The 15,945-nt window shown below is 41.0% G+C and overlaps 1 long non-coding RNA gene across 1 annotated transcript in view; it reads right to left on the bottom strand.

The window, feature by feature from the left end:
• Positions 1-204: 204 nt before the first annotated feature.
• Positions 205-15,945, bottom strand: part of LOC105479693 (uncharacterized) — a 91,860-nt gene continuing 76,119 nt past the window's right edge. The window contains exon 5 of the long non-coding RNA XR_011611585.1: positions 205-1,381. This is a non-coding gene — a long non-coding RNA (uncharacterized lncRNA). The remainder of the gene's footprint in view (positions 1,382-15,945) is intronic.

The following is a 15,945-nucleotide window of genomic DNA, read 5'->3' on the forward strand; positions in this document are numbered from 1 at the left end:
GGTCAACACTAGATACTAGGAGTTAAGTTTTGGGAGAGTGAAAAGTTATACACAGACTTTCAATTATGTAGGGGTTGGTGCCCCTAACTCCCATGTTGTTCAAGACCTAACTGTAATAGTAAATCAAAGCCAGTGGGCGGTGTGTGTGTGTGTGTTGTGTGTGTGCAGGTATTAGCAGTCCTTGCTTTGCACAGTAGCATGGGACCCTAAAAGTGACTGTGCATGCTGAAATCCTGTAATTTTAATTATCAATGAAGAAATCACAACTGTTCTGTGACCTTTAATTTTTTGTGTGAAGGCATTAAAAATTCTCTTACTGTTGGTTATGAATGTATAGGAAAATGGTGAGGGAAAATAGTAAAACTAATATTTATTTAGTACACTGTAATTTAAAACCTTAGTAATACTGGGAATTGTTTTATTTCTTTGAAAAAAAATCAAGCATAGTTGGAATAGTGCTTGTCTTCTTCATGTCATATAACTTAGGATATAGAATGAGATTCTGTTTAATGCATTGTTGAAGGTAATGAAGTAGCCTCATTGACTGAGGTGATACCTGAAGTTCATTGTCTCATGCCAAGAAAATCAAGGATGTGAACACAAAAGGAACGAGGTTAGAATCAGAAGTTTAATAGGCAAAAGAGAAAAGCTCTATGAAGCAGAGAGGGGTCCCAAAAAATGGGTTGCTGGATCTGTGGCAAAATGCAGGGGGTTTTATAGATGCCTGGTGAGGAGGTGGTGTCTGATTTACATTGGGCACAAAAGATTGGTTGGACTAGATGTGCCATTTGCATGAGGTGTAAAAAACTGGTTAAGGCTAGGTGTGATATTTGCATAGGGCACAAAAAGCTGGCTGCCCCAACCCCAATCTTTTGTTATGCAGTTGAATCCTCTGCCTGCTGGTGTCATGTTGCCTGTTTCTTAATTGTATATGTGGTAACAAACAAAGGGAAGATGGAGCGTCCATGTTAGATGTCTGGCCCCCAGGTAGCCCTTTTCTATTGACACAGCTTCTAGCATTGCTTATCTATGTTTGCAGCTCAATTTTTCAGACTGCTCTTTGTTAAGAAAGAAATGATTTGGGAGGAAGCTTTTTGTTTAAAAGGAATCCCTGCTGAGGACTCTTTTACCTTCACTATCTGCCTGAATAATTCCTTTATATCTCCTCTATCATATTTCCCCTCTCAGGAGTGGTAACTCTAACTGCTGTTAGGGGGTGTTGGATGACGACTCTTTCTGGCTACTTCCTGCTGAAAAGAGGTGTTGTGTGGGGAAAAACAGCTAGGGCTCCACCTGGGGTCAATCTGAGCATCCTCAGAAGACAGGTGTGTCCATTCATGGTTCCATCTGCAGCACCATTTGGAGTTTAATAACTTCTAGACTAGAAGAGATAAATTTTACAAGAACATTTAGAAAATAGGGCTCGAATATGAGTATTAAGATTACCATTATTAATGGGGGTAGTACATAGGCCATAAGCATGACAGTAGGGTTTGACAGCTGTTAGCCGTTCTGATTGGTTGTAATACTAGTTTGGCTCCACCAGATGTCGCTGTACTTTATCAGAAGCGTTAATATAAAAGCAATGTTTTTCTTAGGATAAGTGACATTAGATTGGGTGACTAGAGTAACTTTAGTGTTAAATTTGGCTAAATCTTTCCTGTAATTATTATATAATTACTTATTATAAACATGATAATTAGACAGAATAGTACAGCAATTAAAATTTTGCAACCAGAATTCCACATCACAAGTGCCACAGTGTATAGTCCTACTGCAAATAATAGAGTGAGTATAGCAATTCCCACAAAAGTGGGATAATACATAATTTCCATCTAAAATTTTACTAAGTATAGAATTTCCCTTGGGGGGTTTATGAAGTTACACATGTAATCCCATGGATAATCAAAATCTTCCTGCAATTATGCACCAAAAAGAAGTTCTAATATCTGACAGTGAATTTTGAGAGGAAAAGTAGAAATGACTGAAAGTATCTGATAAGTTAGGGGTGAGACTTAGTAGGATGAGTAACCCTTACTCATTTACTTATCTTTTCTGATTTTTCAACTTAAGATCTCCTATTTTTTTTGCATTGATACCTGGGACATTCCTCTAAGCTGTCAGCAGTTGCTCCCTCAGCCTTCCAGACTTTGACTCAAATGTGATGTATCCAGGAGTCAATTCCTGTAACTTTGACCAGCAAGGGAGTTGAAAGATGAAAAGTGTAGGGCTCTTCCCAGCTTGGGCTTAGGGAAGGAGAGAGAGAAGGGAGCGCTTTCACCAATACCAAATCTCCTGGGTTAAATAAAGGTGGCCTTATTTCTTGGGGTTGGGCTTCTGCTGGTTTTGTTAATTCCTGTTGAATGTGAGCCAGAGAGGTTACATGCCTAACCAATTCAGAGGTCTCCTGGTCTAGTAAAAAATCACTGGTAAGGAAAGTCCATCCATACAGCATCTCAAAAGGGCTTAGACCTAACTTTGAAAGGGTATTTCCTACCCACAATAAAGGCATGGGAAGACGAGTGACCCAAGGAAGGTGAGTTTATTGGGACAGTTTTCTGAGGTGTCTTTTGATAATATCATTGGTCTTCTCTACCTTTCCTGAGGACTGAGGTCTCCAAGCACAATGGAGATGATACTGTATGCCTAGTGCCTTTGAGACCCCCTGTGTGATGGCTGCCCTAAATGAGGAGTCATTGCCACTTTGGAGGTATTGAGGCAGACCAAAGTGGGGAGTTATTTCATTAACTAACACTTTTATTACCTTGGACGCCTTTTCTGTATAGCACAGAAATGCTTCTACCCAGTTAGTGAAAGTATCTATCCATACCAGGAGGTATTGAATGTCCTTCATCTTTGGCATGTGGGTGAAGTCTATCTTCCAGTCTTCTCTTGGATATCTTCCCATCCTTTGGGTTTAAGGAGGAAGGAGCTGCCTGTTGAGGTGATTATTTTTAAGACAGACTTCACAAGCATTAACAATATGCTTGACCATTCTTAATAAGTTCTACGCTATAAACAATCTCTGGGCACACTGATAAGTTTTATCCTTTCCCAAGTGAAAAGCTTCGTAAAGGGTCTTAAGGACTTTCCATTGACTGGAGGCTGGCAAGTGGAGTTTGCCATCCTCTGACTGTAGCTACCCTGAGGGCTGGAAAGTGTATCCTCAAGAAATGGCCCATTCTGTTTCTGGAGGGGAGTACTGGGGCTTAATTTCTCTTATGGAGCCTTCCCAGATTAGACAGGTTTTGAGCGTGTTAAGACCCCGAGGCGTTCTTGCTGCTGACTTGGCTGCCTGATCAGCTAACTTTTTTCCTTCAGCTATTTCATCTGTCCTCCCTGATGTCCCTTACAATGCATCACTGCTGCCTCTTGTGGAAGGAAAACTAAGGATAATAACCTGTTAATTTCCTGAAGGTATTTTATAGAGGGTCCATTAGCTGTAAGGAAGTGCCTTTCCTTCCAGACAGCAGCATGTGCATGAAGGACTAAGAAAGCATACTTGGAGTCATTGCAAATGTTAGTTACCTTTTCCTTGCTTAATTTGAGTGCTCTTGTAAGAGCTATCAGTTCAGCTAGTTGAATGCTTGTGCCTGGAAAGAGGGGTACACTTTCAATAACATCATTCAGAGTGACTACTGCATATCCTGCGTAACAGACTCCTTGCTCCACACAGGAACTTCTATCTGTAAAGAGGGTCCAGTCTGGATTTTCTAGGGGAGTTTTAATTTGGTGGCTTCTGGTATGAGTAAGGCCACCATGGCAACTGCTCAGAGGCAAGTTGGCCATTCTTTAGCCACCAAATCAAGTTTCTTACCCAGGTAGCCCACTGGCTGTTGAGCTGGTCTTTGGGCTTGAGTTAAAACTTCCGGAGTCATTCCCTTCCTTTCTGATACATAAAGATTGAAGGCCCTCCCTACGGAAAGGCTGAGGGCTGATGCCTTAAGAAAGGCTTGTTTTAGCTGATAAAAGGCCTTTTGAGATTCAGGTTCCCAAGTTAGGAAATGAGTTTTAGCCACTTGAGTCTCTTTTATGAAGTGATATAAGGGGTAAGCTAGCTCACTGTACATAGGTATCCATAGTCAGCAAAATCCTATACACCCAAACATCCTTTTTGTTGCTTGAAGGTGTTAGGGAGGGGGAAGAAGGAAATGGGCTTAATCCTTTCTTCCCCTAATGCTCTGGTCCCTTCAGACAACACTAGACCCAGGTACTTCACTGAGGTTTGGCAAAGCTGGGTCTTGGATTTTGAAACCTTATGTCTTCTGCCAGCTAAGAAATTAAGAAGAGCTTCTGTGCCTTCCTGAGAAGTTTCCTAAGTTGGGACACAGAGCAGAAGGTCATCTACATATTGCAAGATTCTGACCTGAGGATGGGAAAACTCAGAGAGGTCCTTTGATGGTGCCTGTTCAAACAAGTGAGGACTGTGTTGAAATCCCAGAGGCAGCACCATCCATGTTAACTGGGCGGTTTGGCCAGAGAGATCTTCAAAGTAAAACAGGTATTGAGAGTCAGGATGTAATAGTACCCAGAACAAGGTAACTTTTAGACCTAGGACTGTGAACTATTTAGTTCCCTCAGGTAGTTGAGTCAGCAAGATATAGGGATTAGGGGCCACTGGATGAATTGGGACTATGGTCTCATTAATGAGGCAAAGGTACTGAAATAGTCTCTATTCCCCATTGGGTTTTTGTACTCCTAATACTGGGGTATTGCAGGGGATGTTACAGGGTTTGAATAGGCCCTGCATTTTCAAGTTATTAATAATGGCTTCTAGCCCTTTCCTAGCCTCTGGCTTTAGGGGATATTTTCTCTGGTTAGGAAAAGAAGTGGGATCCTTAAGAAGGATCTGGACTAGCCTAGCATAGCAGTTATAGTACAACCTATTCTTCCTTGAGTTGCCCACACTTCTGGATTAATACTAGCTTCCACCAGGGAGAAACAAAGAGTTTGTCCCAGGGCTATAAGGATGCCGACCCCATGCGAGCTAAAATGTCTCTACCTAATAAAGGAATGAGATTTTCAGGCATAATTAAGAAGTCATGTGTAAATAGTAGGTCCCCCGCAACTACAACTGAGGGGTTGAAGAAAATATTGGGTTAGAACCTTTCCTGAGATGCCCATCACAGTCATGCTATGGGAAGAGGGGAGGCCTGGATTAGAGAGGGAAAGAGAGAGGCTGACTCCAGTGGCCAGAAGGAGGTCCACTCTTCTTCCTTCAATCTCCAGAATCACCTGGGGCTTCTGTGCAATAGTGGCAGTTTGAGCTGCTCAAGCTGGGGTTTTGAGCCCTGGAACCTATCAGTCCTTTTAGACTATCTGTGAGACTGGCTCTGAACCCAGTGACTTCCATCTCCAAGGCAGTCTAATCTCCAGTGTCCCTGCCACACGTTGGACAGGGTTGAGGTGGCTTCTTCTTGCTCCCTGGGCACTCCTTCTTAAAGTGACCTGACTTGCCACACTAGTAGCAACTAGCGATGCACCTCAGGGATCCTGGACCTTGCAAGCCTGCAAAGCAGCTACTCAAGTCTTTGTCCTTCTTTTGTGTTTCCTCTCTTTCTCCTGGGCCTCCTCCTGGTCCCTATTATAAAAGACTGAGGTGGCCACCCTCAGGAGGTTTTCCAAGGTGCTATCTGTTCCTAAAGCCTGCTTCTGCAGTTTCCTTCTAATATTGGGAGATGCCTGTGTAATAAACTTGTACTTTAGTATTATCTGTCCCTCAACTGAATCAGGGGATAAGGGTGTGTGTTTTATTAGCACCTCTCTCAGCCTGTCCATAAAGGCCAAGTGATTCTCATCTGGCTTCTGGTCTATCATGGACAGTTTAGATTAATTAAGAGATTTGGCCCTAGTTCCTTGTAGGCCCTCCAATATGCACATCAAAAAGGGTTTTCTCTCCCATTCATCTGTGGCATCACTGGGGTTCCAATCAGAGTTGTCAAGAGTTACTGCCTCTCTTCCTATTGGGAATGGTGATTCCCCATTTCTTCATTTTTCCCTATTTTCTCTTTTCCTTTTGGTCCCACTACAGAAGACACATTGCTCATCTCTGAATTTATCTGCTGCCTGCAGAGCTGCCTGGTTATTAGCTGTGGTTAGGGTTTGGCTTAGGAGCAGCATAACATCCCACCATGAGAGTCAAACACCTGAGTTAAATTTTGGAAAGCTTCTATATACCTATTGGGGTCATCAGAAAATCTGCATAAGCCTCCCTTTATTTGCCTAAGGTCCTGCAATGGGAAGGGAACTTGAACCCTAGTGGCATCACCTCCACTGAGCATGTCTTGTAGGGGTAAGAGTGAAGCTGGAGGAGTGGAGAGTTTTGGAGATGGTGGAGCTGGAGGAGCTGATGGTGTGATTGCAGGGGGCTCCAAATAAGGAGGACAAGAAGGTCTGGGACATCCAATAGCTGTCTCAGGTAATTCCCCCAGAAGTTGCTTCTCTAGTTTTGAGGAATCATTCCCTTTGGGCCTGCATGATATGACTGCTAAGAGCTGAGTCAATATGACTGCTAAGAGCTGAGTCAATTGCACAATGCCTTCAAAGGTCTATTAAGAAGGACATGTCCGGCCGGGCGCGGTGGCTCAAGCCTGTAATCCCAGCACTTTGGGAGGCCGAGATGGGCAGATCACGAGGTCAGGAGATCGAGACTATCCTGGCTAACACAGTGAAACCCTGTCTCTACTAAAAAAAAAAAATACAAAAAACTAGCTGGGCGAGGTGGCGGGTGCCTGTATGTAGTCCCAGCTACTCGGGAGGCGGAGGCAGGAGAATGGCATAAACCTGGGAGGCGGAGCTTGCAGTGAGCTGAGATCCGGCCACTGCACTCCAGCCTGGGCGACAGAGTGAGACTCCATCTCAAAAAAAAAAAAAAAAAGAAGGACATGTCCTTGAGCAAAAGCAAAGTTTCAGGATCAAAATAGTCTCACTGTTTCAGAATGTACTCTAGAGGGGTGCAGACTGAAGATGGCTAGAAAGATACAGGAGACAAGGCGTCCCTCATTCCCCTCCTTCTTTTAGAATGGTCCAGGGTGGAAGGGAAGACAGCAGGGATGTCCTCCCAACTGTTTTCCCTCCTTGGTTCTCTGAATCCTGGCATCCGTTAAAAGTGCCACCCGTGGACGCAAGTGTGACCCTCAGCCACAGATCCGGAGGAACTAAGAGATGGAGTTAGTCGCGCTTACCCATGCACCTCTAGTCCCTCCGTTGGTGATTTCCCTTTGACTTCTTACACTTATGTGATCTGCATGGCTCCCCAATAGATGGATCTCAGGAAAGACTACATAACAATTGGATTTGGGCAAGGCCCCTTAATGGAGGGAGTGTACTGGGTTGAGCTCTACATTCTGCTATTATGGCCTGGACTGGATTGGAGTGTTTATTCTTATTCATTGGTTCTGGTTAACTTCCATACATAAAAATTCTCTTACTATTGAAGTACCATTTTAATTGGAGGCAGAAGAGGTGACTTAAAAGAATGTGGGGACTCAGTGGTGGTTTTCCTGCTGATGAGACAGTATTGGGGCTCAAATTTGGTTTTGGATGACATTTTTCTCCTCGTTGTTGAGTTTTCCCATTCACAGATGGGGCGTAAAGCCTGGTCTCTAACAGAGGGGTAGAAAAAGGGAGGAGAATTGGGAGTGTTTTAGCAAAGGGATGACAATGTGCCTCGTGGAGAGGACTGCTATTCCACTAGGTGGCGCTGTAGGCCTTGAAATATCATGTGCTTGCTGGAGCGGGGAGAGAGACGTTCATGGGTGGAGGGGAGGAAACCGTCTGCTCCTAGAAAATTACAAAAGAGCAATCCTTTGAGCTACATTCCCAGTTACTACAGTTATTTCCTGATCTTGCCTAACAGGATTATTTCCCTGAACTGTAGAAATTCCCACAGCATTGCATACAGAGTGGATAGGAGACATGGCAGTTGACAAGAAAGAAGGAAAATTGTCATAGGAAAAGTTTAGAGATCCTGTTGCCAATGCCCATAGAGCTATCAGAGGCTGAGGTTAGTCTAGAAGCTTTTGGGTAACACAAGGGCGTGGTCCTGGCCAGGAACAATCAGTTGCTTCTGGACCTCTTCCAGCCCCATGCAACAGCTTGGCTCTCCATGAAAGGAAACTGGTTCAAAACAGGGTCAACATTCCCAGCACCCTCAGGGCACTGGGTGATTCACAAGTTCTCCCCAGCAACCCTGTCCCCTGAGTCTTGGAAAGCTGGCAGCCATCCTAACCATTTTTTAAATGGCTGATGGGGGCACAGTGTTTGGTTTGGTTTTTAAATGGAGGACAGAAGGCCTCAAAATGAATGTAAAGAGTTGGGGTCCACTTCTATACTCACTCTTCTGATGAATCTACCTTGGGTCACAGATGGGCTCCCACAATTAAGCAGCCTCATTGTCTGGGGTGATACCCAAGGTTCGCTGTCTTATGCCAAGGACATCAAGGATGCAGACACACAGGGAGTGAGGTTAAGAGCAGAAGTTTAATAGGCAAAAGAAAGAGAAAAGCTCTATGAAGCAGAGAGGAGTCCCAAAATATGGGTCATCAGATCTGTGGCTAAATGCAGGTTTTAAAGATGTGTGGTGAGGAGGCAGTGTCTTATTTATATAGGGCACAAAAAATGGGTTGGATTAGGTGTGCCATTTGCATAAGGTGTGAAAAACTGGTTAGGGCTAGGTGTGCCATTTGCATAGGGCACGAAAAGCTGGCTGCCCCCACCCTAATCTTTGATTATGCAGATGGGTCTTCTGCCTGGCCAGCACCATGTTGCCTGTTTTTTTACTGTACATGTGGTAACAAAAAAAGGGAAGATGGAACCTCCATGTTGAATATGTCTGGCCTCCAGGTAGCCCTTTTCTATTGGCACATATTCCAGCATACACACGTGCAAACTTCCAGCTTGCTTATCTATGTTTGCAGCTCAATTTTTCAGGCTGATCTTTGTTAGAAAAAAATGATTTTGGAGGATGTTTTTTGTTAAAAAGAGAAGCCCTGCTGAGGACTATTTTACCTTCACTATCTGTCTAAATAATTTATTCTTATCTCCTGTATCAGTAAGACTCATATGTAGAGTCTTGCAAACAATGGCAGTGTCAACATCTCCACAATCATTTCCTTTACAATTCTATTTATGTTCAATTTAAATTCAATTTCCAGTGTTATCACCTCTTCTTTCTTTTCTGGATTTTCATCTTTGTTGGCCAATTCCATCTTTCAATTTTCCATTTTTTAAAATACCACATGGATATATCACTGAGAGTCAAGGAGGCGATACAACTATAGAGAGCTTTGCTGTCTGTGTCTGAACTACGTAACAGGAGCTCAGGGAACAATTATAAGCTTACTTTGAAAAAAGTGATGTGATTGGTCACTGATCATGATGTGCATCTGTTATTTAGGTAGTTATTTGTGAACTGAATTGCTAGCAGCAAAGTTTATACTTTATGCAATTACAGGTAATATACCATGATAACAGACATTTAGCTAGTAGAAATTCATGCATATTGGAACCATGAAAAGTGAGGAGTGCCTGCATATTATAATTGTACTGCTTCTATATTCCTGATAAAAAGATGAGGAAGATAAAAACTCCAAAATGGATGCCATGCTGTACTGACATTCACCCTCTCTGGTGATGCTTGGTTGTTTCAGAGAACACTTTTCTTGGGACCAAGTAACCAGGAGCTCAGGCCAAGGAGGAGGTTTTCAAATGCTGCATGGCCAGTACAAACTCAAGGCTCATGTGATTAATGTGTAAATCTTCCCTCACAGACACTCATAATTGTCATCAAAGGTCACTTTTGGAGACTCATCATGACTAAGGACTTACCTCTCTCCATCATAGCTCTCCTGCATATTATGAAAGGCAGATAACCTGAGAGACATAGGGAGAGAGGTTTACCTTTGTATATTTGATTACTATTAAGCCCTGGAACCAGACTTGAGATGCCCCAATGCCTTCTTCCACAGTGCCAACATGCACAACCATGACAGTCAAATTTCCTTAGATTCTGCAGGTCAAATTAGTCCTCTTAACCACATTCTCCAGGTTGCCAACAAAGGCACCATTAAGCCACTGGAAGTCTGGTAACATAGTGACACAAGGGAACCCAGTTTTTAATACAACATGTTCCATTCATCATTGAATGGATTGGTTGTGACTTCTGGTTTTCATTGATGTCTTATTAAAACATATTTTTCCCTTCACTTATCTGATATTTTAAGGGGTTGCTTTTGGAAAGTCTAATTTGTATTATTCTAGGGTTAAAATGTCCCACTGGTAAAATCATCTTTAGTTTAATTATGAAGATTAACAGGAAAGTATTCCTAATCCCTAATGTTTGCTTCTGAGCCAACTTTTCATAAACACATCTATATCTCATATCAATAAATCAATAAGGCAATCCCATCCATCCACTTATCATTACCATCACTAAATCTACCTTCACTCACCACTTACAGGGATAACTATAGATCCCTCTTTCATTATCCCAAAGCTAGTGGAAAGCCCACCGGAATAATATGACTGTCCTCTGAGCAGAGGGCTCCCTCACAGAGCACAGTGGGGTCTGAGACAAGCGCTAGGCTCTTCCAGATATTATTACGAAAAGAAAGCACAAGCAGGTTCCAACCACTTTAAAGGTATTTTGTTGTGTGTGTGTGTGTGTGTGTGTGTGTGTGTGTGCGCGCACGCGCGCTTTTTGTTGTTGTTGTTGTTTCATCTAACTATGGGGAAATCTCTTGATCCTGCCCTTCAAACCTAGATTGACAATTTCACATGATTTAGAGCAATAGATTATATATAGGAAAGGGTGGTATGTAACATAACTAGACGGTCCCAGATTAAACCCTTCAATGTGGGCATCCCCCAAGAAGAAGCATGTATGAGACTGACTGAAATGGAACCCATCTTGTTTCAACACATGCCCAACCTGGTCTCATGCTTCACACCCACAGACAAGAATCTGAAAGCCCTGAGATAATGTGACCTGGTATTTGGGAGACTTTCTGTCTGTATAAGTAAGAGAGGCAATGTAAGAAAGACTGAACAGCAGAAAGATGGAGAAATAGAAAGTCTCAGCCTCCACTCCTCCCCACAGAAAGTTCAACTAGCAACTATTCAGAGAAGACAGCTTTTTAAAAACTCCAACACTTGGAAACAAGACTGAGACAACCATGGTGTCTGCAGAACTGAATGAAAACCACATTTGAAGAGAAAGAAGAATAGTTTCACTTCAACTATACTGCCCCTCGCCCTCACCCAAGTCAGCACAATGCCAGATGGAGAGGATTCCCTGGATCCACGGCTTATACAGGAGTAAAAAAGAACCAGAGGCAATCATTCAGTTTCTCTCTAGCATTCTGAGATACTTCCAGGAGTCCCACTCTGTCTCACTTCATGGAAAACACTGGGGGTAACAGCAAGACTACACTTCCTAGGGTCCATAGAAATAAAGAAAGAGACATAGATCACAGTGACCAGTGTGTAGATCTTAATGTTACTTCTATGTTTCTGCCAACTGTGGTGCTCAATTGAAGACACCAGCCAACTTCATAGCTCACCCACAAAGCTGAGCTGGTCATTTTCAGAAGCATGGTGGGAAGTTCAACCTAGCTTGAGTTCATAGATGACTAGTCTCAATGCTCAATTTCCAAACCCACCCCAACAACTCCGCCCAGACAGTGAGATGCTCATCTTCATCCATTTCAAAGAAATATAGGAGTTAGATCTGTTTGACTCAGTAAGTCAAGCAATAGCTCCATTCAGTCAAAAAGCTCACCCAACAAGCCTTTCAGGCAGGAAGACTCACCTCTGTGCATTTTGGAGAAGCATAGAGAATAGACCTGCTTGACCTGAGAGGTCAAATAGCAAGTCAACTCAGCCAAAAATCCACCCCACAGCTCCAACCTAACAGGGAGGCAATCCACAACTGTGCACTTATAAGGAGCATAGACTCTGGTTCAACTTATCTCTAGCAGCAATAACACAAAACCTCAGAGCCCTGCCTGCAGCACTGTCCAAATACAGATCCCAAATAGTGGAATCACCCAGCCAGGGAATACATCCGATAGCCGGCCTGACCAGAGGCCATCACAGTACCCAGCCAGCAGCTCCACTTGATTTCAGAACCCAGCCAGTGATCTTCCAGACAGCAAAGCCCAGGCAGGAGCCCCACCCAACATCAGAGCAAAAGCAGTGACCCAGCAAACTAAAGAACTCACAAACAGCTTTGACTTCCAGGGGTCATTACCAGCTAGTCCTCCCAGAATCACAGGCTAGACTAAACAGTGATGGCCCATCCCTGCCAAAGAACACCTGTAAAGGCTAAAAAGGGGCTGTCTCCTCAAATAAGCAGAGGACATAAGGATTAAAAATAATCAGGGAATCATGACACTTTCATGATCAAACTAATAAGGCTCTAATAATAGACCCTAAAGAAATGGAGATCTATGAAATCACTGACAAAAAATTCAGAACAATTTTCTCAAAGAATTTAGTGAACTACAAGAATATACCGATAGAAAATTAAATGAAATTTGGAAAACAATACACAAAGTGAGATAAAGAAATAGAAACAATATAAAAGAACAAAATAGAAATTCTAGAAATGAAAATACAATGACTGAACTAAAAACTTCAATAGAAAAGAGTCAACAGCAGACTCAATCAAGCAGAAGAAAGAAGCATGAGCTCAAAGACAGAAACAGAACATTTGACATTATCCAGGCAGAGGAACAAAAAAGGTAAAAGAATGAAGAAAGTACAGGAATTATGAAACACCACTGAGAGATCCAGTATTCATGTAAGAGGAATTGCAGAAGACAAACAAAGAAAAAAGGGGCCAGAAAGCATATTAAGGAAATAATTGCTGAAATTTTCCCTAATCTGGGGATAGATGCCAACATCCAGGTACACCAAGTGCAGAGGTCTCCAATCAAATTCAAATCAAAGAGGAGTTCACCAAGACACACAATAATCAAATTATCAGAAACCAAAGGTAAAGAAAAAATTGTGAGAGCAGCAAGAGATAAGAAATATATCACATCTAAAGAAGTGCTAATACAACTATCAGCAGTTTCCTCAGCAGAAATCCTACAGATCAAGAGAGAGTGGGATGATATATTCAAACTGCTGAGGGAAAAAGCTGCCAAACAAGAATAACTGACAGAGCAAAGCTTTTCTTTTATCCAAATGAGGAAGAAATAAAACCTTCCCAAGCAAAAGCTAAGAGAGTTTACCACCATTAGACCTGCCTTGCAGAAATTGCTAAGGGGAGTTCTTTAAGCTGAAACAAAAGACCTCTAACTGATAACATAAAACACACAAAAGCACAAAATTCAATGGTATAAGTAAAACAGAGCCATATTTAAAATACTCCAGGATTGTAATAATGGTGATAAAAACAATTTTATTCCTAGTATATGGGCTGAAAGACAAAACAATAATAACTATAGCTAAAATAAATTGTCAAGGAAACACATTACAAAATGATGTTATGTTTGATATCAAAAACATAAAATTGGGGGATAAAACTGTAGATTTGTTGTATACAATTACAGTTAAGCTATGATCAGCTTGAAACAGATTATAAGATGTTCTATGTAAGCTTCATAGTAACAAACAGAAACATTTAGAAGCACAAAACAAACATACAAAAGATTGAAAGCATACAACTACAGAAAATCATCAAACCACAAAGGAAGACAGCAAAAGAGGAAGAATAAAATAAAGTATCTACAAAACAACCAGAAACCAATTAACAAAATTGCAGTAGTAAGTCCTTACCTATCAATAATTACCTTGGATGTAAATGAATTAAATTCTCCCACAAAAAGATATTGAGTGACTGAATGAATATAAAGAAAAAAGCACCAGACCCAATTATATGCTGCCTATAAGAAACTTATCTCACTTTTAAAGATACATATGGACTGAAAGTGAAGGAATGAAAAAAGACAGTCCATGCAAATGAAAACCAAAAGACAGCAGGGGTAGCTCTACTTACATCTGACAAATTATATAATGACATTATATAATGACAAAAGGGTCAGTATATCAAGAGGATATGACAATTGTAAATACATATGTACCTATCATCAGAGCTCTTAAATATATAACACAAATATTAAAGGATCTGAAGGGAGAGATAGATTGCAATACAATAATATTTGGGGACTTCAATACCCTACTTTCAACAACGACTAGATTATTCAGACAAAAAATTAATAAGGAGGCTAGGCACAGTGGCTCACACCTGTAATCCCAACACTTTGGGAGGCCAAGGCTTGTGGATCATCTGAGGTCAGGAGTGGTCAGGAGTTCGAGATCAGCCTGACCAACATGGTGAAAATTCACCTCTGCTAAAAATACAAAATTATCCAGGCATGGTGGTGCATGCCTGTAATCCCAACTACTTGACAGGTTGAGGTAGGAGAATTGCTTGAACCCACAGGCAGAGGTTGCAGTGAGCTGAGATCATGCCATTGCACTCCAGCCTGGGCAACAAGAGTGAAACTCCCTCCCAAAAAAAAAAAAAAAATTAGTAAGGAAACATCAGACTTGAACTGCACTTTAGACCACATGGGCCTAACAGATATATACAGAACATTACATTCAACAGTCACAGAACACACATTCTTCTCCAGTGCACATTCTCTAAGATATAGCACATTCTCTAAGATATGTTACAGCACAAAACATGCCTTAGAAAATTTAAGAAGATTGAAACAATATCAAGTATATTTTCCAAACACAATAAGTGAAACTAGAAATCAACAGCAGGAGGAATTTTAGAAAATTAACAACTACATGGAAATTAAACAACATACTCCTGAATAGCCCATGGATCAATGAAGAAATTAAAATGAAAATCTAAAAATATCTGAGACAAATGAAAATAAAAATACAACATACCAAAACTTATGGAATGCAACAAAAGCTGGTCTAATAGAAGAGTTTATAGCAATAAATACCTACATCTAAAAGAAGAAAAATATCAAAAAAAAACCAACTTTACTCCTCAAGGAACTAGAAAAATAAAAACAAACTAAGCACAAAGTTAGCAGAAGAAAGAAAATGATGCAGATTTGAGCAGAAATACATAAGAGAGGAACACAGGAAAAAATCAACAAACTGAGAGTTGGATTTTGAAAAGATAAACAAAATCAACAAATCTATAACTAGACTATGAAAAACAGAGAAAAGACTCAAATATATAAAATCAGAAATGAAAAAGGAGACATTACAACTGATATCACAGAAATGCAAAGAAGCATAAGAGACTATGTAAATAATTTTATGCCAACAAATTGGACAATCTACAGAAATGGATAAATTCCTAGACACATACAAACTACCAAGACTGAATCATGAAGAAACAGAAAATGCAACAAGCCCAGTGAATACAAATATTGAATCACTAATAAAAAGTCTCCCATGAAAGAAAACCCAAGGACTTGATGGTTTCACTGCTGAATTCTGCTAGACATTTCAAGACTTAATACCAATTCTTCTCAAACTCTTACAAAAACATCAAAAGAGAAGAAATACCTCAAAACTCTTTTTATGAAGCCAGTATTACCTTGATACCAAAGCCAGACAAGGATACTACAAGAATAGAAAATTATAGGCCAATATCCCTGATGAACACAGATGCAAAAATTCCCAATAAAATACTAGCAAAAAGAATTCAATGACACACTAAAAGGATCATCTACCATGATTAAGTGGAATTTACCTCTGGGATGCAAGGATGGTTCAACATATGCAAATCAATAAATGTGATACATCACATTAACAGAATGAAGGACAAAAACCATATGATCATATCATTTGATACAGAAAAAGCATTTGACAAATTTTGACATCCTTTCATGATAAACTGTCATCCACACCAGGTGTAGAAGGAACAGACTTCAACACATTAAAGGCCATATATGGCAAACC

The sequence above is a fragment of the Macaca nemestrina genome, chromosome 13, assembly GCF_043159975.1.
Source record: "Macaca nemestrina isolate mMacNem1 chromosome 13, mMacNem.hap1, whole genome shotgun sequence".
NCBI lineage: Eukaryota > Metazoa > Chordata > Mammalia > Primates > Cercopithecidae > Macaca > Macaca nemestrina.